Genomic DNA, 24,695 nt, shown 5'->3' with positions numbered 1-24,695 from the left:
GGCATTTGGAAAGTGTTGGAGAATTGGTGAGGTAAAATGAAACAGGACAAAGAACAAAAAAGAACTAGAGAAGTTCATGGAGGTTAGGTCCATCAATGGCTATTAGCCAAGATGGTCAGGGATGTAACCCCATGCTTGGGGTGACTTTAACCCCTCACTGCCAGAAGCCAGGATGTGGAGACAGGACTGGATCTCTCCAGAATAGCCCTCTTTGATATGCTCCTCCTGAAGCTCTGGTCCTGGGCACTGTCAGAAGACAGGATACTGGGCTAGATGGACTATTGGTCTGAGCCACTATGGCTATTCTTATTCTAGATGACAAGACCTGCAGAGAAGAAGGCTCTTGGATTTACTGGGGTGAGATTGTATAAAGGTACAAAGAGTGTCAATGTGGGAACTGGGAAGGCAAGAGTAGAAGGAGGAGGTCTGTGATACTTGCCTAAAGAATCCATGAGGTGTTTTTAAAATTAGGGGAATGTTGAACTGGTTGCTGAAACAAACTGAGAACCTGCGAAGTTGCTTGAGGATGGGAGAGGGGCTCCTCCTTCTTTGTATTTATGAGAAGAGGGAACAACGCTGCACATGCTGAAGTCTGAGGTTTGGGGAACTGATAGAGAAGAGAAATGCAATATTTAAGATTAGAGGTGATTTCAGCAGCGCGGGACTCAAGATAGTGCTATACCATATTGCCAAATATTTGGGATACTGTGTAGATGCTGTTACTGTATATGGTGCTTCATAAACACACAAGGTGGTCCCATCGCACAGATTTTACAAACTGCCTCTCTGAATTAGGTTTGCAGAAGGTGATTATATAGGAAGGGAAGGAACTTCAGAATGGATGGTTAAATACCTGCACAATGGAACCAAATGGAGAACTAGGTCTAGAACAGAGACGGAATTATATTTCAGCAAGCTCTGCTTGCCCATCTCAAGTGCTTCTACAGCTGAGAGATTTAGCCGAGAGAAAAAAGCTTATGTTTATTTAGTCATGCTTATGAGGTGGCAGAGGCTCATGTGAGTCCGCTGACAATCTCAAGTTTATATACAATACAAACACTTCCAGGACTTTTTTGTGTGACGTTAGCCTAATAAAATGTAAACCAATTGAAAGGGATATGCAGCAGGGCTCCGTTTTCATAGACTTCAAGGCCAGAAGGGACTATTGTGAATATCTAGTCTGATCTCTATAACGAAGGCCAGAGAACTTCCCCCAAATAGTTTCTAAAGCAGATCTTTTAGAGAAACATCCAATCTTGATTTAAATATTGCCAGTGACGGAGAATCGGCCGCAACCTCAGGTAAATTATTCTGCAGCAGGAGGCCTAAAGATCCCCCTGCTTCTTCTCTCACACTGATTTGTTCAAGGTATGTCCCACAGAACCATGTCATTACTCTGCTTAAAATTCTCAGGCTAGCTCTGTGCATATACAGTGATACTTATTGACAGAAATTGGTTACAGCTGCGGGGAGATAGGAAAAAATATTCTCAACCCACCAAAAAATGCCCTGTCTGACTCTGCTTGTTAAACTATTCAGCTCTAAGTGTGCCTGCAAATGCTGTGACCGCAGCTGCTGCTGGCACAGCATAGAAATTACTAGGTTTGATCAGACCAGCGGTCCACATAGTGTGATAGGGGCCAGAGGCAGATGTTTCAGAGGATGACATAGAACACTTACTGTAGACGTATGTGAAATAAACTGCACCCATGTAGGTCTCATCTTGATCTCTAATAGTCAGAGTTGGCGTAAGCCCTGAAGCACAAGGTTTTACTATGCCTTCCAAAAAATGTTGTCATTAACTATAACCACTCGATATTCTTGATATCCATGGAAATGTCCAAGCCAGTGGTCCTCAAACTGTGAGGCCCGCTAGGGGTGCATGGAGGAACGTTCAAGAGGGCACAGCAGGCCTGGGCTAGCCCCCATGGAGCAGGAAGGGAGTGCCACCTAGTCCTGCTCTGCCCCCAGCTCTGCTCCAGTTCAACCCCCAGCTGTGCCCCCAGCTCCTGGTTCCACACCCAGCCCTGTCCCCAGCCTCAGCCCCCAACCACAACCCTGGCTGCTGCCCCCAGCCTCGGACCCTGGCCATGGCTCCGTTCCCAGCCCCAGACCTGCCACCTCCTGTGGCCCCATTACTCCCTCTGCCTTCCCCCATCCCAAGCTACTCCCGGCCTCAGATCCTCAGGAGTAGAGGGGGGAGGGTAGGACAAAGGTTGTGGGGGTGCAACCCTGAAAAGTATGGGGACCACAGGTCCAATCCCTTTTGAACCTTAAGTTCTTGGCCTTCCTGCATCCTGTGCCCCCATGACCTCCCACCTATAGCTGTGAATGGGGGATGTACCACATTAGTTCCCACAATCTCCCTTCCTCCTGCCTTCTCTCTCCCCCAGCCATTTGCTCTGGAAAACTCATCAAGCTGTGGCTGCCTACTGGGAGTCCTGCAGCCAGTAGGTGTTTTCTAGCCCAGTTCAAGCCTGGAGTCTGAAGAGGTGGTCCTTGAAGGTCTTCCAATTACCAGTCAAAAAAGACACAGTTAGACTGGCCCACAAAAGCATATTGGGAAATCTTCCTGGAGGCCCCTGCTCCAGCCAGTCATCATCTTAATTCTGAGAGAAGCTATCCCTTTAAAACTGGCTTAGAGACAGGCCTTCCAGAGCTTTCCTTTCCACAGGGGAAAGTCTGCAGGTGCTTTGGTGCCAGCGTTACTGAGCAAAGCCCCAGAATAGTGCTCTGTCCAAAGCAGGAAGCTGCCTGTACCCTCAGTAGAGTAATTCATCCCAGTGCTGCTCCCACCAAGGCTTTGTGGAGAAGGGAATAAAGAACCTTCTGGCTGAGCCCCCATCAAAGCTTGTCCAAGGGTATTTGAGGAGCCCCTTGCACTAACCCACACCACAGCCGAGGAGGGGCCAGGTTAACGTTGCTCTTAGTAGCCTCCCTCCCACATGATGGGCATGGTGGAAGGGCACTGAAGAGTTTATACCTGCCTCTGGAAATTTTCCATTACATGCGTCTGACGAAGTGGGTATTAACCCGCGAAAGCTTATGCTCCAATACGTCTGTTAGTCTATAAGGTGCCACAGGACTCTTTGTTGCTTTTTACAGATCCAGACCAACACGGCTACCCCTCTGATAGAAGAGTTCTTGGTGGCTCCTGTTAATAGCTGATGTAAAAGCTGCACAAAGGAGAAGCCATTTGCTATCCACATGTTGTTCAGGTTCTGCAAAACCCAGGAGCTATGCTACATGTTCTTTATGGTATTGGGGGTGGTGCCTTTAAGGGCTGAGCTTTCGAGAGTGTCTGGGCGAGGCATTGTGAAGCTCTTGGTGTGATGCTCACCCATTTGAAACCAAGCCAGAATAAACCAGAGCTCTTGGGAGCACCTTAAGCACTGAGTGATCACTGAACACCACGTTACTGGGCATCATCTGCTGACAACATATCTAGTAACTATTTCCATATATGCAGACACGGAGTACTCTGAATAACAGGCAGCTTCCCCCCGCCCTAACATTGCTTTTAAGCAGAGCTTGCAAATAGCTGCTCTGTGTTAGGGGGTTGAGTTTTTGTTGGGATGAGGTGAATCAATCTTCTGGGGGTGGGGTGGGACATCAATTCACACCTTTTCCCCCAATGACAAATTGATCCAACCTGTCCCAAAGGGTGTCACTCTGCAGGCCCTGGTGGGCAGCAGAGAGCAAGAGTCCGGCCCAAAGATACTTCTCATCATTTCCCCCCTTAGCTCCGGGGGGTGCACAAAGACCTTTGCTGCTTCCCCCAGGCCTTGTAGGAATATGTTTGGGAGATTCTTCACCTCCTTCCTCCCCAGGTCTGGATGGGATGGGGGCATTGTGGAACAGAGGTTTGCTGAGGGGACTCCAAACCCCCTACTAGGCTGACAGGAGTGGGAGGCTATTAGGAAGATCCTCTCTGCCAGGGCATAGGTAGCCTCTTCCTTTTCCTGGTGTCCGTGTGCACCCTGTATTCTGAGGCCCTGTTCAGCAGAGCCTGTACTATACAATGGAGATGCTGCCAGCTTTGTGTGCAGAGAGGCAGCTGGAGAAGACCTTGCAGTAGAGTGGCCAGATGTCCCCATTTTATAGGGACAGTCCTGATATTTGGGGCTTTTTTTGTATGGGCTTCTATTATCCCCTACCCCCATCCCGATTTTTCACATTTGCTATCTGGTCACCCTATCTTGTTGGGAGAGCAATTGCTGATAACCCAGTTTCTGTGCAGGTTCTAAAGAGATAGCATCTCCTTCCAGATCACAGAGGAGAATTCTTTAAATAAAGCTTTGCCTGGAAATTTCCGAGTACAGCTGTGGACCTGTCAAACCACGGTCTGTCTGAGGCCTTTCTTGCCTTCTGTCCCAAGATGCCCTTGCCACAGGGGCTGGGACTGAAGCAACACCCACAGCTCCATAAATCTTCCCCATTGGCCTGTAGAGACTGTCTTCCTGACTCTCTACACCAGCTAGGATAGATTTGCTGATCTCCAGAACCACCTGCTGTCCACCTGCCCAGTCACTCCACAGCCAGAGACCACAGGATGGCTCCCAGCCACCATTCTGGCTTCTGTGAGAAACAGGGAGCCCCCACTAGGTGCTAGGGAGTGTGAAGCCTGGTGAGTTTGAGCAACTGGGCCAGAGGAGGGTTGAAGGATTTATTGGGCAGCAGAGAAGTGTGGAATTGATGGATTTTGAGGAGGAAAAGAGTATAGCATTAATAGAAGGGTATTTCTGGGGAAGAGGAAGAATATTTTGCCCAGGGAAAGTCACATGTATCTCTGACTGAGGTAGAAGGGAGCCCTTAGCTAACATTTTTGGTATCACACTATTGCTTGGACAAGGCAGCAGAGAGAGTGGGCAGGGGAGGAGTCATTAAAGGTGTCAGGTGATTGTAGTGAGCTGTGGAATACCTCAGGGAAATTATCAGGCCTGGCTGTAAATACTCCTCTAAATTGCTACAAACTGGGTGCAATCATAACTTAGATACTGCAAACAAATGGTCATTCATTCAACTACTAAGCATGGCTGTTAAAGCACAATTAGTGTAACAGTGTTGTACCTCAAGGAGCCATAGCTGGCTCTCTACTTTACTTCTCTATTTATAGAAATATTCTAACACTATTATGACCAATATATTAAAAGCTAGCAAAGCACGTTCCGAATAGCAACACAGTTCTTCAGCAAGCATTAGAAAGAGTGGCCTTTTAGTTGCCCTGTAACCAGCTGAGCCCAAACATTGGAAACGCTTTCTCATGGTAACAACCTTAGCAATAAATAAGGCACAGTTTGAAATATTTCTTATTAGAAGGCAGGGAGCTGGGGAATTAGGCATCTGTTTGTTTTATATATAATAGTAGACGCCTAATTCCCCAGATCTGTATTCCTATATTCTTCTTCAAGTGGCTGCCAGTGTGTATTATACTCCGGTGTGCTTGTGCCCATAGCCCTGAAGCGGGAGAACTTTGTGTAGCAGCACCTGTCAGGGCAGTCTATGCCACCACTCTAGGTATCCATTCCAGTACTTCACCACCCTCCTAGTGAAATAGTTTTTCCCAATATCCAACCTAGACCTCCCACACTGCAACTTGAGACCATTGCTCCTTGTTCTGTCCTCGGCCACCACTGAGAACAGCCTAACTCCATCCCCTTTGAACCCCCCTTCAGGTAGTTAAAGGCTGCTATCAAATCCCCCCCTCAGTCTTCTCTTCTGCAGACTAAATAACCCCAGTTCCCTCAGCCTCTCCTCATAAGTCATGTGCCCCAGCCCCCTAATCATTTTCATTGCCCTCCGCTGGACTCTCTCTAATTTGTCCACATCCTTTCTGTAGTGGGGGGCCTCTTCACCAACAAGAAGAAATTGGTCTCCTTCCTCTGGTCTTCTGAGGAAGAGAACTCCCACGACTCACCATAGCCACTCTAGAGCTTGGAGAGATTTGTCCTCCTCTTTTAAGAGGAGTGCAGGGGATCACTGGGATTCCTTGAGAGCTGGGCTGTCTGCCTGCTCTCTGGTACTTAGACTAGCTCAGTTACGAACTGTGCAATCAACTCTGGTACTGTCCGTAAGGCATCTGCTGAGTCCGCTACCGACATCGGTTTCAGCAGTGATCATATCGAGTCCACAGGCTTATCAAGCTGCACCAGATTTGCTTTGCCTTTATGTCCCTGGCTCTCCTTTGATACAGGAGCTCTCAACTGTGGTGGCTTCCTCTGCAGACTTGATCACATTGACTGATTGTTTCAGACTACAGGCGGTTGCTGGTGTCATCTTCAGCACCACTTAAAAATCAGATTGCAGAGGCAAAATCGGTCCCTTTATCAGCACCGAGAGCTGTTGATACCAATACTATCATTACCCCTCCCCCATGATAATTTCTACATTTTCAAGGCAGACTGGTTCTTCAGATTCAGTACTGACCTCTCCTCCAGCACCGACGTCCATTGTGGGGCCAAGTGTAGGGAAGCCTCAATGTCTCTGCTGGTACTCAAGGTGCTGGCTTCCATACCGTCTTTGGTACTGATGCTATCCACATATTGGACCTCAGATGGGTCTGGGAAGGTGGTCCAGGTTCAACTGTTGGAGATCAGTGGGTTGGGGGTCTGGGTATGAGGCTCTTGTCAGAGGGGTTCAGGGGTGGGGCTTCTCAGGGTGAGGGTTCGATGAGCCTGCTTAACGGGGGAGCCCCAGCTCCTGCCAAGGGGATGCTGAATGCCAGGATCCCGCTTCCCCCCATCATTCCCCTCCCCCATCCTATTCCACCCCCTTCCTTTCCCACTACCTCTTCCCCTACTGCCTCCCCACCCTTCCCTCATTCCCCCCAACTCTCCTTACCCAGCCCTGCCACTGCAGGCACTCACTGTTGCACAGAAAACTGGAAGGCTCCTAGCACACACAAGTGGAGCACGACTGGCACTTGGACCCAGTAGGTGGCGTTCAGCTGCAGAGTCAGGGAAGCCCAGACACATCCTCCTTCAGCTAAGCAGCTCTGCACTTGCAGAAATGAGGGGTGGGGGGCAGTGGCAAGTAATCCTGTGTGCCCCCCATCATACCTCACCTCTTTGGAGGGGGCAATCCCCTCTCCCAACTGCAGCCATGGTCATCCCTCTGCTTCCCTCCCCCTCCCCTCCACCCGGTTTCCCTTTGTTTCCCTGCCATTTTCTACAGGGAACCACAGGAATTCTGCAGGGTCGGGGGTGGGGGGCTTTTTCTGCAGGCACACAGTCACGCAGAATCTCCCCAGAAGTCTGAACCAGCATTGCAGGAGCAAGCTTTGCCACAGGTGATTCCATTAGCTACACTTCCTTCCTCATCTTCCTCACTGGATGATTCCACCATTCCAGATTCGTCTTCTCCTGTTCCTGAAGACTTTACGTCATATCAAGATCTTCTGAGGAGAATGGCTATAGCCTTGGCCATCCAGACTGAGGCCTGGTCTACACTACGCGTTTAAACCGATTTTAGTAGCATAAAACCGATTTAATGCTGTACCCGTCCACACTACGAGTCCCTTTATATCAATATAAAGGGCTCTTTAAATCGGTTTCTGTACTCCTCCCCGACGAGAGGAATAGCGCTAAAATCGGTATTACCATATCCGATTAGGGTTAGTGTGGCCGCAAATCAACAGTATTGGCCTCCAGGTGGTATCCCACAGTGCACCACTGTGACCGCTCTGGACAGCAATCTCAGCTCGGATGCAGTGGCCTGGTAAACAGTAAAAGCCCGCGAACTTTTGATTTTCATTTCCTGTTTGCCCAGTGTGGAGCTCTGATCAGCACGGGTGGCAATGCAGTCCCAAATCCAAAAAGAGCTCCAGCATGGACCGTACGGGAGATACTGGATCTGATCGCTGTATGGGGAAACAAATCTGTTCTATCAGAGTTCCGTTACAGAAGACGAAATGCCAAAGCGTTTGAAAAAAAAATCTACAGGCAACACAGAGCTGCGTGACAAGCGTAACGGGAAGCCAGATACTCAAATGGACGCTCCTGGAGGGAGGGAGGGGGTACTGAGGACTCCAGCTATCCCACAGTCCCCAGCAGTCTCCAAAAAGTATTTCCATTCTTGGCTGAGCTCCCAATGCCTGTAGGTTCAAACACATTGTCCGGCATGGTTCAGGGAATAGCTCGTCAATGTACCCCCTTCCCTCCACCACATGAAAGAAAAGGGAAAACAAATCATTTCTTGACTTTTTTTAATGTCACCCTATGTCTACTGAATGCTGCTAGTAGACGCGATGCTGCGGCAGTAAAGAGCAGTATCCGCTCCTCTTCCCTCCCCGGTGGCAGGTGGTACAACATGCTTGATAACTGCTGAATACCCCTGGCTGGCCTCAGGGGCGCCTGGGTAAAAATAGGAATGATTCCTGGTCATTCCCAGTAGATGGGACAGAACGGCTGGTAACTGTCTTCATCATAGCCACTGGGGGCTGAGCTCCATCAGCCCCCTCCCTTTCCTGTGTAAAGAAAAGATTCTGTCCTGCCTGGACTATCATAGCAGTGGCATGCTGGGCTCTTCTCCCCCGCACCGCTTAATGTCCTGCCTGGACTTTCATAGCACTGGGATGCTGCCTCCCCCTCATTTTATCTCACTAACAAGTCATTGTTTCTTATTCCTGCATTCTTTATAACTTCATGACACAAATGGGGGGGACACTGCCATGGTAGCCCAGGAAGGTTGGGGGAGGAGGGAAGCAACAGGTGGGGTTGTTGCAGGGGCACCCCCATGAATGGCATGTAGCTTATCATTTCTGCTGGATCTGACACGGAGCAGCTGTGCTCTCTGATACATTGCTTCTCTAGTACATTTGCCCCTATATTCTAGGCAGGACTGACTCTATTTTTAGAAACCATAAAGGAGAGATTGACTCAAGGAGTCATTCCCAGTTTTGCTTTTGCGCCCCTGACCGATCTCAGCCAGGGGCACCCATGATAGCAGCAGACAGCACAGAAGGACAGATAACCGTCATCTCATTGCCAAATTACACTGGCAGCAGACGGTACAGAATGACTGGTAACCGTCTCTGCTATCATGCAAAAGCAAATGAATGCTGCTGTGTAGTGCTGGAGTATCGCCTCTGTCCGCAGCATCCAGTACACATATGGTGACTGTAAAAGAAAAAAAAAGAAAAAGCTGAACGGGTTCCATGGTTGCCGTGCTATGGCATCTGCCAGGGCAATCCAGGGAAAAAGGGCGTAAAATGATTGTCTGCCGTTGCTTTCCTGGAGGAAGGAATGACTGACGACATTTACCCTGAACCACTCGCGACAATGATTTTTGCCCCATTAGCCACTGGGCTCTCAACCCAGAATTCTAAGGGGCGAGGGAGACTGCGGGAACTATGGGATAGCTACGGAATAGCTACCCACAGTGCAACGTTCCGGAAATCGACGCTAGCCTCGGAACCATGGACGCACACCGCCGAATTAATGTGCTTAGTGTGGCCGCGTGCACTCGACTTGATGCAATCTGTTTTATAAAACCGGTTTATGTAAAATCGGAATTATCCCATAGTGTAGACGTACCCAGAATTTGTTCACAAGAATACCCCCTAGGTTAGTGGACATCTTCAACCGCAGGGAGAGTAGCTCTCCCTATAAATGGAGCTCTGTTGGCATCTGCAAAGAACTTGTGGCATTCCCCAGCTTCTTTACTTCCCACAGCAAAATAGATGGATAAGCATAGAGACATAGTGCGGCAAGGATTTGAGTGCTTCCATTCACATCTGGTCCCTAATTCGTTTGTCATAATGGCTGTGAATGAGAAGTTGCAACAAAGGAGATACATGTTGATGCTTAAAAATGAGTCTAATCCAAGAAAGGTGTTTCTCTACCTCATGACTATAGATGCACACTGCTCATCGGCAGACCCTGTTATTGAAATATGGTTTTGTAAATTGGAATGCCATGTCTAAATGTACTGATACATTTCCAGAAGTCGCCGGGGAAGAATTTAAGGCATTCATCGCTGAAGGTCATCTAGTGGCTAAAATGTCACTGCAATTAGTACTGGACGTAGCAGAAGCTTCCTCCATGATTATGCCTCAGTTGTAACAATGAGAAGAAGAGTTTCTTCATTTCAGAGCTTTGATGGGCAGTTTTTGTTTTCTGAAAAAACTGATGAGCTGCTGTATTCTTTTAAGGATTCTCAAGCCACTCTATATCCAGAGGGAGGTTTTTCCCCAGCAGTTAAAAGATGTCATTATACTGTTCAGCAGAAATAGCAGCTACACCATCAGCAGTCCTAATGGTATTTCAGACAGGCAGCTTATCCTGCTAGGCAGCAAGACTTCTCCAGAAGGAAACAGGTCACAGAGGAGAAGGCCTTCTGGTTTCAACTTTAACCAACCAGCCTGTCCTCCATTAGCTTTGGGCAAGCAGACAATTTGACCCTTCTCCCAAGAGCAGCATATCAGTTATCAACTTCCCAACCATATTCCTTCCATTTGAGGACAAGTTGTACCACTTCTATGGAACTTGGGAAATAATAACCAGAGACAAAGGGGTCCTAACTCCTGTGAGACTGGGTTACACTGTCCATTCCCCACCCCATCCCTTTTCTGGGACCCCTCTCACAAGTCACTGTTTCTTCAGCAGATTCAAACTGTGCACCTCAGGAGCCAAGGAAATTGTTCCTCCTTTGTCAAAAGACAGCCTTTCTTATTGCCATAACAGACAGAACAAAGTGAATTACCAAGCAAAATAAAACACTCTAATCTAAGCCTAATACAGTAATACAACTGAGTACAGATAAAATCTCACCCTGAAAGATGTTTCAATAAGTCTCTTTCACAGACTGGACGTCTTCTTAATCTGGGCACTTTCCCCTGGTACAGCCAGGGCCAGCTTTAGCAAGTGTGGGGCCTGATTCGTGGGGCTTGTACTCACTGGGTGGCGCTCTGAGTCTTCGGTGGTACTTCGGATTGCCATGCTCCAGCCAGGGGAAGTGGGCCGCGGGGCTTTCCGCACTCTGGCCAGTGCTCTGGGCCAGGGAGCAGAGCCGCGGGCTTGCTGCGCTCTGGTCGGGCACGTGGGGCCACAGACTTGCTGCGCCCTGGCCGGCGCTCTGGCTGGCGCTCTGGCTGGGGGAGTGGAGCCAAAGGGCTTGCTGTACTCTGCTGAGGAAGTGGGTAGCAGGGTTGCTGGGCTCCAGCTGGGGGAGCGGGGTTGCGGGGCTTGCCATGCTCTGGCGGGAGGAGCAGGGCTGTGGGGCTTGCCGCGCTACTCCTGGTGCTCTCGCCAGGGTTGCGGGACCACGGGGCTTGCTGCGCTCTGGCTAGGAACGGGGCCCTCTTAGGCGCAGGGCCCGAATCGGGGGAATCGGCCTAAAGCCGGCCCTGGGTACAGCCCTTGTTCCAGCTCAGGTGGTAGCTAGGGGATTCCTCTTGATGGCTGCCCCCTTTTCTCTGTTCCACCCACTTATATATCTTCCGCATAAAGCAGGAATTCTTTGTCCATCTGGGTTCACCCTCCCCTCCCAGCAATGGAAAAGCATGAGGGTAAAGATGGATTCCAGTTCAGGTGACATGATCACATGTCATTGTAAGACTTCATTACCCACTTGCCAGCACACACGTATATAGGAAGACTTACATGTAAAACAGAGACACCTGCAGACAATTGTCCTGGCTAATGGGAGTCATCAAGATTCCAAACCACCATTAATGGCCCACACTTTGCATAATTACAGTAGGCCCCCAGAGTTATATTTCATATTTCTAATTTCAGATACAAGAGCGGTACATTTATACAAATAGGATGATCCCACTCAGTAGATTATAAGCTTGTAATGATACCTTACAAGAGACCTTTTGCATGAAGCATATTCCGTTACATTAGCATAGTTTCATTAAATCATATAGAGTTCAACGTCACAATGGTATTTGCCAGGGCCAGAGAGAAGGACATTGCAGTTATTGGGCTGCAAGATAATGAGAGCCTGGGTGACTTGTTTTGTCACTTTTGCTTAGTATTTTGAATTTTCCGTAGTCATCTTACATGCTGTGCAGCTAACCTCTTACTGTTTGCTCCTGCACAATCACGCTGGGACCTGGAAGCACTTCAGCTCCCATGATACTCTGTCTTAAGCCGTACCCTCTGCAATGCATCTGTCTCGTCTACTACATGTGTAGATCAATCAAAGGAAGGAAATATCCCCCAAATGTCAGAGTGTGACTCCCATTCAGCGTATTTTCTTTTGAAAGGTCCCATTACTAAGAAAGACCATATTAAATTTCTTTCCAGAAAGCTTCCGAATGTACCCAGATGGCAGGTTTTGATTTGTGTGTTTGCAATGTCATTAGTGCAGCTCAGAGACTGATGCTTAAAATAACTTTTCCTGAAAATGATATTTGTAATTTAATTTTCATGTAAAATAAAGAAGGTCTTAGAAAATGAAGACCAAATGGATCACAGTAAAATGTGGACTAATGACTCCCTATTTCATTTGTTATTGTCTCTTTATTATGTAAGTTTGTGAAACTGAATTGCACTAACTTTCCCCTCTTTCCTGTGGTTATATGTAATCTGATGGGACCCTGCACACATGTGAGTAAGCATGAAACAATTTTAAATGAGTAAAGTGTGAAATACTTTTGTTTGTGGGATTTACCTTTTGCTGTGTATTTAGTTAACCTAGCCTGCACTTTATCCCTCCTGTGCAGCAGCTTCAGCCTTTGATCTGGCTTGGAAGCATAAAACCATTTTTTTTAGTCTAATTGGGAGAGGCGCTCCTCCATTTTATTATGAAACTCCTCCATTCTAAATGTATTCCCCCCAATCACTGAAAGTGGCATCTGCTTAGAACTCTGGCACAGGATCTCTTCAGATGTAGCATTGGACACTCCCAGCCTGTTTCCCCATTCATGAAAGCTGGCAGCTCAGCTCATTGGCCAGCTGTTACAGTGAAGCTTCCACTGTCAGTGTCTCCTTCCTATTCCCCACAAATGCAGTTATTGTTCAACCACAAACACAGTATGACATCAGTCAATACATGTAAACCAGGTCCTGCTGCCGACCCATCCTAAGGCCTGTGTCTCAGACCCATCCACTTGTCCTGCCCCACAGTAGGTCTCCCCAGTCAGGTTTCTTCACTAGCTTGTGTGGCAAGATCCCTTCCCCAGCCCAGGGTGCCCTGCAGAAGCCTCCCTAATCTCTCTATAGTTCTCCCTCAAACTGAGCGCTGTCTATTGGTCCTTTTGCTTAGTTTTTATGAGGGCCTTCTCACTGAGGCAGCCATTTTGCTCCAGGTCTCATCTCCTGCCTGACAGAGCCTACATGACATATCACCAGGTTGCCAATAGGGGAATACTCATCCCTCCATTAATAAGTGTACACTATAACAGATTCTTTCCCTCAGGACAGCACATAGGGTGACCAGATGTCCTGATTTTATAGGGACAGTCCTGATTTTTGAGTCTTTCTTATATAGGCTCCTATTACCCCCCATCCCCTGTCTCAATTTTTCACACTTGCTGTCTGGTCACCCTAACAGCACATAGCTTTCTTATTGTAATTAATAGCAATTAAATATAGGGCTGAACTAAATTTTGATCCTGCTCCAAACTTTACTCAGCTGTATAATGGCCTGCAATGAAGAGACCCAAATCTGAACACCCCTGAACTTTGTGAAAGTTCAGATTCAGACTGTATCTGTAATTAAATTGTGTGACTCAGACCCATCTCTAATATTGACCATAACAAACAATAGCCGTTTGCACTTTCTAAATCCCGTGCAAAGGTTAATTAAACATTCAGTGACACCAGCAAGAGCAACAGTCATAACCACAGCTCCTCTCTTCTCTGTGAGCTGAGATTGTCGCCCTAGTATGTAGTGGCCGGGAAGTAGGAGAGAGAGAGAAACCTATTGCTATGAATGCTATCATTATTGCATGGGACTGTACAAATCAGCATATGAAGTAGTTGCTGCCCAAGGACTTTTCAATAAGAGGTGGATGCACAGTGCACTGGAAGAGGGTCTAATCCAATGGGCACACAGTTTTGTTATTGATCATCCCGCTTTTTGATGGGTTATCTGACACTCATCCCTCTGGTACGGTATAGAGTCGCCAAGTTGGCACAAGTCACTCTGAATTGGGTAGTCATTAGACTCTCATCTCCAGAAACTAATGTACATCAAATTAGGTACTTCCTGTCGTTGTGCAGGAATCAATTACAGCAGCACGCCTTGTAACTGGCTTGTCACTGTAACTGATCCAAGTCTAGTCACAGAGATGCTTTATTTGCTAGGCATGTAGCGGGTACGGGGTACAGACAGCAGTCCGCTCGCCTGAATTTACCATGGAGTCAGTTGTTACATTTTAAGTTCTTTTTAAAAAAAAATGTTGGCAGACTACAAACTCGTCATACAGAACTATTCTGAAAACAAGATCTGGTTGCCAGATAGAATAAAGCTGTGTCTGGTTATCGGATGTCTGCCACCCTTAGCAAAGCATTGCAGCCAAGACAGCAGTCCAGCAGAGGAACCTGATTTTTTAAAGAGTGTCGAGCTAATAATAATACCACTTTAATTAGCAGTGTCTGTACTACTTAATTTCTCCTTTGAATGGTTAGGATCATAGAAGTTAGCAATGAGAAGACTAGTTCAGTCTTCTCTGAAGAGGATGTGAGGGAGATTCCTGCGCCTGGCCATTCTTTTTAGGTGACAAATCTGAGGCACTGTCCCAGATGGAGGTGTCATTAGAGAAGGTTTTGGAACAAATTGACAAAGTAAACAGTAATAAGCCACCAGGGCCAGGGCATTCACTCAGGAGCTCTGAAGGAATTCAAATATGAAATTGCAGAACTATTAACTGTGGTTTGTAACCTACTGCTTATATTGGCCTCTGTACCAGATGACTAGTGGATAGTTAATGAAATGCTGATTTTTAAAAAAGGGCTCCTGAGGCAACCATGATAATTACAGGCCAATAAGCCTGAATTCAGTACCAGGCAAATTGGTTGAAACTATAGTTAAAAAACAGAATTATTAGACATATAGATGTATGCAATATGTTGGGGAAGAGTGAACACAGTTTTTGTACTATGATATCATGCTTCACCAACCTACTAGAATTTTTTACGAGTATAAAAGGGAGCATCCCAGTTCAGTCTAGACTGACTGCCTGGGAGGAAAGATGTCTGTTGCAGGCTTCTGTCTTGGAGCAGCAGCAGCCCTCGAATACAGAAGTCAGAGGTGCCAAGACTCTGGCAGATGCCCTGATGTCTGGGGATACCACAAGGATTTTGGAGCCACCCGGACCAACCCAGGCAGAGGGTCCCAGGAACCCCAAAGTTACCCAGACTATGGATGCAGGAGTCACGGTAGGAAGTAGTCCGGGGAGGGACTAGCCATAGTCACAAGCATAGTCAGCATGTTGCGGTTGGATCCCTTCTGACTTGGTGGTAGCGAGTGAGTTTGCCACCAGGGCCCTGGGCTGGGACCTGGCTGAGCAGGGTGGGCCTGAGTCCCTTTATGGCAACCACCTTCTCCTCCCACCCCCTTCGGGGGGTTGGCCCTCCCCTTGTCAGGCCATCAGGCCACACCATACTGCTAAACAGGATATCTCTATTGACTGTGGCCTCTAGGCCTTACAGCCTTGCAGAATAGGGTCACTCTTTTGACTTTAGCCCTTAGGCCTCACTACCGGGAGCCGGAGAGTGGCTTGGAGGATGGGGGGCACTCACCCTGCACTGGACGGGGTCCCCCCACCCCGTCACAACCTCTGTCATATCCCCTATTAGTCTTCTCTTTTCCAAGCTGAAAAGTCCAAGTCTTTTTAATCTCTCCTCATGTGAAATCTGTTCCAAACCGCTAATCATTTTTGTTGCGCTTCTCTGTACCTTTTCCAGTCCTAGCCAACCAGAACGGCACGCAGTGTTCAAGGTGTGGGCATACCATGAATTTGTATAGTGGCATTATGATATTTTCTGTCTTATATATCCTTTTCCTAATGGTTCCCAACATCCTGTTCGCTTTTTTGAGGGCTGTAGTACATTGAGCGGATATTTCCAGAGAACTATCCAAAATGGCGCCAAGATCTCTTTCTTGAGTGGTAACACCTAATTTAGACCCCATCATTGTATATGTATAGTTGGGATTATGTTTTCCAATGTACATTACATTTATCAACATTTAATTTAATCTGCCATTTTGTTGCACAATTACCTAGTTTAGTGAGATCCCTTTGCAACTCTTCACAGTCAACTTTGGACTTCACTATCTCAAGTAATTTTGTATCACCTGCAAACTTTGCCATGTCACTGATCTCCTCCTTTTCCAGATCATTTGGGAATATGTTGAACATCACTGGTCCCAGTACAGATCCTTGTGGGACCCCACTGTTTACCTCTCTCCACTGTGAAAACTGACCCTTTGTTTCCTATCTTTAACTGGTCACTGAGCTATGAAAGGATCTTCCCTATTATTCCATGACTGCCTGCTTTGCTTAAGAGCCTTTAGTGAGGGACCATGTCGAAGGCTTTCTGGAAGTCCAAGTACCCTATATCCTCTGGACCACCCTTGTCCACATGTTTGTTGTGCATGCCCAGTAGGGACATGGGGGCATGGCTTTCTCAGCCCACAATGAGGAATTAACCCTTTCCTGTCTAGTGTGGGGTGAGTGCATCCCATCACAGAGGTCTGTAAAATCATGAATGGTATGGAGAAAGTGACTAAGGAAGTGTTATGCATTTCTTCACATAACACAAGAACCAGAGTTCGTGCAATGAAATTAATAGGCAGCAGTTTAAAACAAACATAAAGAAGTACTTCTTCCCAGAATGCACAATCCAGAGGATGTTGTGAAGGTCAAAGCTATACAGATGCCCCCACCACGCCAGGGTTATGCAAATCCGCACTTATGGAAAAAGTTCCCTAAGCTAGAAATAGGAGGTGGGTTTTTTGTTTTTTGGGGTTTTTTTTGCGTAATGGTCGGGTATATGTTTCCAACTTAAGCAAAATTTGAGTTACACAAGGCGTTCCAGAACGGAACGCTTGCGTAAGTTGGGGAGCGTCTGTAACAGGGTTCAAAAAAGAACTAGACAAGTTAATGGAGGATAGGTTCATCAATGGCTATTAGCCAGGTTAGTCAGGGATGGAATATCATGCTCTGAGTGTCCCGAGCCTCTGTTTGCCCGAGGCTGGCAAAGGACGGCAGGGGATGGATCACTTGATGATTGCTTGTTCTGTTTGTTCCCTCTGAAGTACCTTACATTGGCTTCTGTCAGAAGACAGGATAATGGACTAGATGGACCGTTGGTCTGACCCAGTATGGGCCATTTTTCTGTTCAGTAAGATCAAGGCCACCGCCTGTTAAGACAATAGATACAGTATTCCCTGGTGGAAAACATTAGCAGATGTTAAATTAATATTATACTTGAGCTTAGACAGGGAAGTCCAACAGCCCAGAATTTGCACTGATAATATACTTCAACTGATCTAAAACTATATCCCTTGCTAGCTCCCTGAGGCCAGATGTACATGTAGTTCTGTCAGCCAGGCATGTGATGAGGTGTGATTTGTGACCAACGTAACTGTGCTGGTAAAAGCCCTAGTGCAGTCACATTTATGCTAGCAGAACTGTGCTTTTGCTCTTATTGTTTGTTTTGCTCAGGGAAGAATGAAATTAGCTATACTGGCCAGGGCCAGTGAGTTATATGGGCCCGTGGTGCCTGTACTCCAGCAATATTCAGGGCCCAGGGGCCTGACTCCACCAATATATGGGGCTGAGTCTCCCCCCCAGCCTCACCTACCACCCCCGCGTGCCTCCCCCGAGCATCCCTGCCTGCCCTGGGCAGCAGGCAGCTGTCCCCTGCAGCTCTGCGCTGTGCTCTGCTCTGCCAGCTCTTAGCATCAACTGCTGCCTCAGGGTCATAGTGCCCCCCCCAAACACTAATACCAGGGCAGGCTGACCCAGGCCCTGCCCTTCCACCTCAGACATCCAGATCCTTCCCTTTTCCGACGGGACCCGTCACCAGTATAGGGACCCCGCCACCTGCAGTTACCTCTCCTGCCCCCACACAGGGCAAGGGGCAGCCCCATCCCCCACCCCCAGTGAGGGGCAGCAGCAGGGGAGGAGGCACACATGTGATGGCAATCCCCCCCCCCAGCACCCTCCACAGGGTGACAGTGGTGCGAGGTGAGTGTGCTGCCGGAGGGGAGGTCGCTTCCCCCAGAGCTCACTGTTATCAGCAGGGAGAGGGCTGGGGGAGTCCTCCTCTCTGGCCCCAGCCCCAGGGCAGCATGTCTGTACCCCAAACTCCTCATCCTCAGCCCCGCCACACCCCAGAGCCCGCATCTCCAGCCAGAGCCCTCACCCCCCCAACTCTCTGCTCAACCCTGAGCCCCCTCCTGCACCGTGAATGCCTCATCACCAGCCCCACCCTACAGCCCTCATCCCCGCACCCCAACCCTCTGCTTGAGCCCCTCCTACACTTGAAAGCCCTCATCACCAGCCCCACCCCAGAGCCCTCACATTTTTACATTATTTAAAAAAATCTATATCAGCTTACAAGACGGGGTGGGGGTGGGCGAGGGGGGAACTTGAATCCATTCTGGGCACCACCAAAAATTATACAAACCTGCCTCCCCTGATACTCGCCAAAGTGCAGTTTTGCCAGACAGTATAAACTGTGTCCACGCTAGGAGTGCTTTGCCAATATAGCATACCTGTATAGCTATACTGGCAAAACATTCCTAGCATAGATCCGACCACAGCCTCAAACCTTTCTAACCCTCCCAGCAGTGTGTCATCAGGTTGTGTTATGTGTCCAAGGGTAACACAACTGCTATTTTTAGGAATGATGCTGGTATCCTTAAGTAAATCTCAGGGCACTTTAAGGATTTTAAACCCATTTCCTGGTCATGCAGTACTGACGGCTGATTCTGAAGCTGTGGGATTTGAAAGCAGCCACATGTTACTGTAGGACTGGAGGAGAATTAGTAAAATTTGCTGCAGAATTCTCACATCCTTGCAGCAGAGATAGGTCCTGCTTTTCAGGGGCCTCTGATTCAGCGGTTTCTCCTATAGATCTAGATTGCCATCAGGACATGTTGATTAAAATATTATGGAATACAGAGCTGTTTTCCTAAAAGGTGCTGTTCAGGGTGATTTTTCTAAAAGCTGTTATTTAATTAAATCAATACACAATATTAGTATATGTTACATTGTTTGTAGGCTTTCAGCCATGCCAAGAATTGTGGCAAAATTGTTTAGTCTGCCACCACATATGTTGTTGATGCTATTTGTGCAAAATATCATAATCCTGCTAAACCATAGCAACAAACGTGGATGTGCTAAGAAGGAATCAGATCCTGTCTGTGGGACTTAGCTTAATGTCAGCAGAAAGATGGTTCCACACATTCTGTTTTTACCTATACTGTGTAATTTATTTGCATGCAAGGATAACTACAGCACAACCTCCCTCCCCCAGGCAACAGCCTGCAACACAGTATGCTAAAATGAAATTCAAAGCGTAAGTCTGCAGAAGCAATGAAAGCAGAGCTCAGGCTGGGTCCAGTCAACCTTCACTCACCGCTTGTGCCAAAATATTCAAGTGGATATTTTTGTACTGTAAGAATTCCCCTCCAAAGCCCCCCTTCAATCCCCTCTGTATTAATATAACAGTATTTACAAAGTGAATGCATAAATAATGTTGCTGCTGAATCCCTAACATTTACATGGTTTTACTTTTTGTGATTTTTTTTTTTTTACCTGTGTACCCTTGACATTGCATTAACATAGATTTTGGTATTTCATTGCCTTTTAACAAAAATTAAAAGGGAAAAAAAAGAGAGAACAATTGGGCTTTGGTTAATAATGTTATTGATTAAATGGTCCCAATTAATCAGTGTCGTTCCCAGCTCATTAAAATGAATAGGTTGGTGAAGGAGGCGTGGGTTCCTTCCTTTGCAGCTGTTTTCTTGGCTGGAGAGTGCTTTCTGCAGGGCTACAGGGATAAGACAGCAGCATGCTGGTCATTATTATATAAACAGTAAGTTTTGCAATAAAAAAATAAAAATGTTATTTTTTAAATGAGAGCTTGATATTTTCAGGCTGCAGCAAATATTGTGATGAGTAATGATGCTGATTTAATATTTGTATTACAGTAGCACTTTGGGGCCCTGGTCTCATCAGTTGGGGCTTCTTTGGATTTGTTTATGCTAGATTTGATCTTGTCTTCACTAGGAAAAAAAAGGTGCGCTCTTAACTCAAGTTAGCTAACTCCAGGAAAAACCCTGGCAAAGACAATGCAGTTTGTAGCTCTCATGTGAGTTAGTGGGCCAAGTTATAGGCTATAGGGGAGCACAGGGTTTACCCTGACCTGCTAACTCACATGAAAACTATAAACTGCTTTTGTGTTCATTAGGATGTTACCTTGTGTTAATTCAAGTTAAGAATGCACCTTTTATCCAAGTGAAGATGCACCCTGAAGGAGGTGGGGGAAGCTTCAGCAGAGTTAAGGTATATTCATTGAGATAATTGATTGAAAAAGCCACAACTTTTTTTCCCTATATAGACAGAGTTCAGGAGTTAACTTTGAGCATTTACATCCTCCTGAAACAGAAATTTTGTGGGTTATCGAGATTAGTACATACAAACTGGTTAGTCTCCATGAGTTGACTGCCAAATATTTCTAGTTATAAGTCTTGTGTTAGACATACTCTTTGGACTAGGGTACCTATATATGCACATGCTGTGTATTGTAGTTACACAGGCAGCCCCTGTCCTGAATGCAAGACAGACAAAGGCTGGAATCAAGGAAGTGATATTACCCCACACAGGGAGCCCGGAGGCACAGAGAGACTAAGGCACAGATTTTTAAAGGTATTTAACCATTGCTCTGCTCAGCATTGCAAGGCCTAAATGACTGAGATGGCGAAGTCTCATTTTTCAAAAGTGACCTAGGTACTGAAGCTCCTTAAGCACCTTTCGCTTTTGGAAATCGACGTAGCCAACTAAGTCACTTAAAACACCTGTCTTAAATAATAGTAATAACAGTAATAATTAATAATAATAAAAAAGACTATTAGTGAGACCTTGGAGGAAAAAACCTCTATTTTTCTCCAGTATGTTTATAGTTTGTTTGACAGCACTTTGTGTGTTATCACATTCATTGCTACCTTATGTACAGTCAATCATTCAGTTGCCTTGTTTTGTGTGGGTCTTGTACAGATCAAAGGGAATAATTTTTTTAAAAAAAAGAAAGTATTAGAAAGCCACAAGAACTGGTAGCTGTGGAAAGGGGCAGGCATAGTAGGGGAGATTACTTTGAACTAATTTTCTGAAGTTGCCTAGTTCTCAGACTGATGCTGTCCCATTACATTCCCTATCTAAAAATGTTTACAAATAAAGGGAAACAAAAGCAATGTGGTGGATTTTCATGTCCAAACACTGCAGCCTTGCTCAGATCATGCAAATGTATCCTATATGCTTATTAGTCTTCCTGCTACAAAATCTCTTGCAAAATGATAGAAATTTCCCCCTTTTTTTGTTTAAATAGATTTTGTGGTGTTAGATTAATCTATGTCCATAAAGCACATTTTTTCCTTTTGTTTCATACTACAAAATAGTCACTTTCAAAAACATGGCATAGACCAGAGTCCTATTTATTTTAATAGGATTTTTCATGATGCAAATAATGTGCAAAGCCCATATGTCCGTTCAGTTCTATGGGTCAAAAGGGCACCTTTAGAGCTGCAGAGTTAGCTCCTTTAGATAATTATGTAGGTGCTAGTGAGTATCACTTTGAAATTCAAACAATAAACTGGGAGGGAAAACTTGAATCCTCTTTGTTTTCACACATTTTGGAATGTCCGTAGAAAACTCAGTGGTACTGTAGAAAGAAGTGATGTGTGTATGCATATAACTCTTACGATCAACCTTTCAGTTCACTTCAGTGGACCCTGCTATTTCCTTTGCAAACATTGTGGGGAGAATAGGATGTTATTCTCATTCTTGTGATGCTGCTGGACTGCTTCTACTTATGTGTCGAGGGAAATGCAAGGTCTCATTTAGACAAGACCCCACTTAAGTGATTTGTGCTGTAATCGTACAGCTGAAGTTAGTGAAGTATCATACATGCATTCAGTGAGATTATGGAAATTCAGGGTGGAATTATAGATCCAATTTTACAAGCAGTAGGGCGTGAAATCCTGCTACCAATGAAGTCAATGGAAATTTTGCCATTGACTTTAGTGGAGCCAGGATTTTACCCTAGAACTCTGGTCCTTCAGCCTCCAAAACACACACCTTTATCACCTGAGCTAAAAGAGAGCTCCTGTGGCTGTTGATAGTAATTAGGTCCCTTATGTTCTCTGAGTCAGTCACTAGGAAGCAACACAACTCATTCATACACACAAAGCCAGTATGCTACCGTGTGTCAAAAGGCTAGTGTGGCCTGCTCCAGTGCCTTTGTAAGCTTGTAAGTGTAGTTATGGCCTAAGTGTAAGCAAGGTCTGAATGAGCTCTCCCCTGACAGCTACTGATGAGCTGGAGGGAAAAGGCTTCAGGACCAGACTGTATTTACATGAACAACCCACCCTACCTAGGTATCCAGCAGACAGAGCTGTGTTGCCAAAGTGATCAATTTTGGCTGGTGTTGATTAAATGTTGTTATCCTTATTGTATGAGTAGAGGGCAGCAGAAGTGTACTTAGCCTGTGCTGATTGAGAGGGTCACCCTCAACTGAACTGAATTAGCTAAGCAGGGAGTTCAGATCCCAGGGGCAGTGGAAGGAAGGAGATGGTGGAGAAAGTGGTTTCTGCCTGGTGATGTGGACTCTGCCTAAGTCATAGGTGCTATTTGATCTGCCCCTTTCCCCTATTTAAAGATAGAGCTGATTAGGATCCATGGAGAGTCTTCTGTTTTAAGTGATCCCTGGAGCTGAAATGACTAATAATCAGGTCTAAGTGCTTAGACCTGCTGCAGGACAGTGTTTGGATGGAAGAGACTGCCCCACTTGCACTAGCAGTGAGATTCCCCCATGGAGAGCTGAAATCCCAATGGGTGGAACATCAAGAGACTGATTTATAGAGGTCATGGTAGAGAGGTGGGTGGTAGCAGAAGGTGATGGGGCAGGGCTAGTGGTCACAGAGCAGACGACAATGCAGTGGAGTGAATGGTGGCACGACGACAAATGACAGCAACTGCATGAAGGACGGCGCAGCTGTGGCTGCAGGCAGTGATGCAGTGAATGGTGGCAACTGTGAGCCAGTTGAGGTGGTGGCAGCATGAACATTTCTTCACCTGCCTCTCCAGGTGGGAGGTGAACTCGCCTACTTATCACCTCTGAGTTCTGGGCCTCTGCTGACCAAGCACAACAGCTGTGAGTGGGGTGCGGTGGAGGGAGAGGGGAGTGGCATGTTAAAGGGACATTTGTTTGTTGAACTTTCAGACCGCAAGGTGAGAAACAGAGGCAAAGAACACTGCCCAATGTACTCTGGGGCAGGAATTTGGCTTCATGGCCAGATGGATTTGAATCATGGTTGTGGTGTTTTCCCAAATTAATGCCAGGTTCCTTTCTTCTTTTTATTAAAAGTTTTCTCTGCTATACACAGACTCGGTGCTTGTGAATGGGGAATTATTGCCTCTTGGAGGTGCCTAGGGTGATGCTTAATTTTCCCAGATGATTGGGTGGGGACTTGAGCTGGTTCTATATTATATTGTTAAGGGGAACCCCTAGTTATTGAACCCAGCCCTTATTGCTGCTGGCTCCACCTAGCAGAAGGGTTACATAGGGATTAAAGATGAGGAGTTTCTTTCAATATCCTGTCTCCTTCCCTTTCCTGTAAGGAATAGTTGCTCCTATCTAAACAATTTAGCATTGTCTCCACTGCTAGGGAGTTGCAGTACTACGTTCTACTCCAGGAAGTGGATTTAACACAAAGCTTAGTTTTAAAGAGGGGCAACTGGAAACATGCTGAGGAGAGCTGGCACAAACTTTTTCATGTTGCTTTAGTGGAACAATTAATTAATCATTTTTGCTATTTTTTTGACCAGCTCACAGAGTGGTGAATTTTGGGGAAATTCTGAAAACGTTTCTGCATTTTTAACAGCTCTAATTTAGAGCAAAAATCACTGGCAGTGGGAGGGTTTAAACTGACTAGAAGGATGGCAGCGATCCCTGGCATGAGAGCTGCCTATGGAGCCTACTCTGCTTAGGAAGCAAGCAGCTGCAGTTCCTGCTAATTTTTTTTTTAATTATTATTAAAATCAATCCAGCAAACAAACAATAATTCCAATGCACTCCAAATATCCAATTTTAATTTTTTTTTAAATCTCCTAAAGGGACTAGGTTATAAAATATTGGCCTAACGGATTTTAGGGGTAGGGGAGGAAGGGAGGGTTTGTGGTTTAAGTGGTTGGCACAGTGTCAGAGATAGGCAGTGCTGGTACCAAGGAGGGGATATGCACACCAGGTTGAATGTTACTCTGGTCTGATGGTTCAGTGCAGTCTCTCACTGGTGAATGTCCATCGGTGTGCTGGTGAAATGTAAGGCTGCCCCTCCATCCCTAGCCTAAATCTGAGGCAGGAGAGCACTGAAAAGCCAGCTGCCATGGGGGATAATTTCCTGCTGTGGTGCAATGGGCTTTTTGGTAGGCCAGAGATGGGAGAGTAGTTGACTTTACACCTTTCTGTGCCAGTTTTGGAGATTTTGGCCCTTCGTATAATAATTATACTAGTATG

The 24,695-nt window shown here is 46.4% G+C and overlaps 1 long non-coding RNA gene across 1 annotated transcript; it reads right to left on the bottom strand.

Annotated features, from left to right (window-relative positions):
- Window positions 1-233: 233 nt before the first annotated feature.
- LOC115649865 lies at window positions 234-23,446 on the bottom strand. Its single transcript, XR_003999952.1, has 3 exons — window positions 23,435-23,446; window positions 5,103-5,106; window positions 234-311 (listed from the first exon to the last, which is right to left on the bottom strand). It is a non-coding gene; the product is annotated as an uncharacterized LOC115649865 (long non-coding RNA).
- Between the last annotated feature and the right edge of the window lie 1,249 nt (window positions 23,447-24,695).

The sequence above is a fragment of the Gopherus evgoodei genome, chromosome 4, assembly GCF_007399415.2.
Source record: "Gopherus evgoodei ecotype Sinaloan lineage chromosome 4, rGopEvg1_v1.p, whole genome shotgun sequence".
NCBI lineage: Eukaryota > Metazoa > Chordata > Testudines > Testudinidae > Gopherus > Gopherus evgoodei.
The sequence above is the reverse complement of the archived record's forward strand: the minus strand, read 5'-3'. Positions and strand labels throughout refer to the sequence as shown.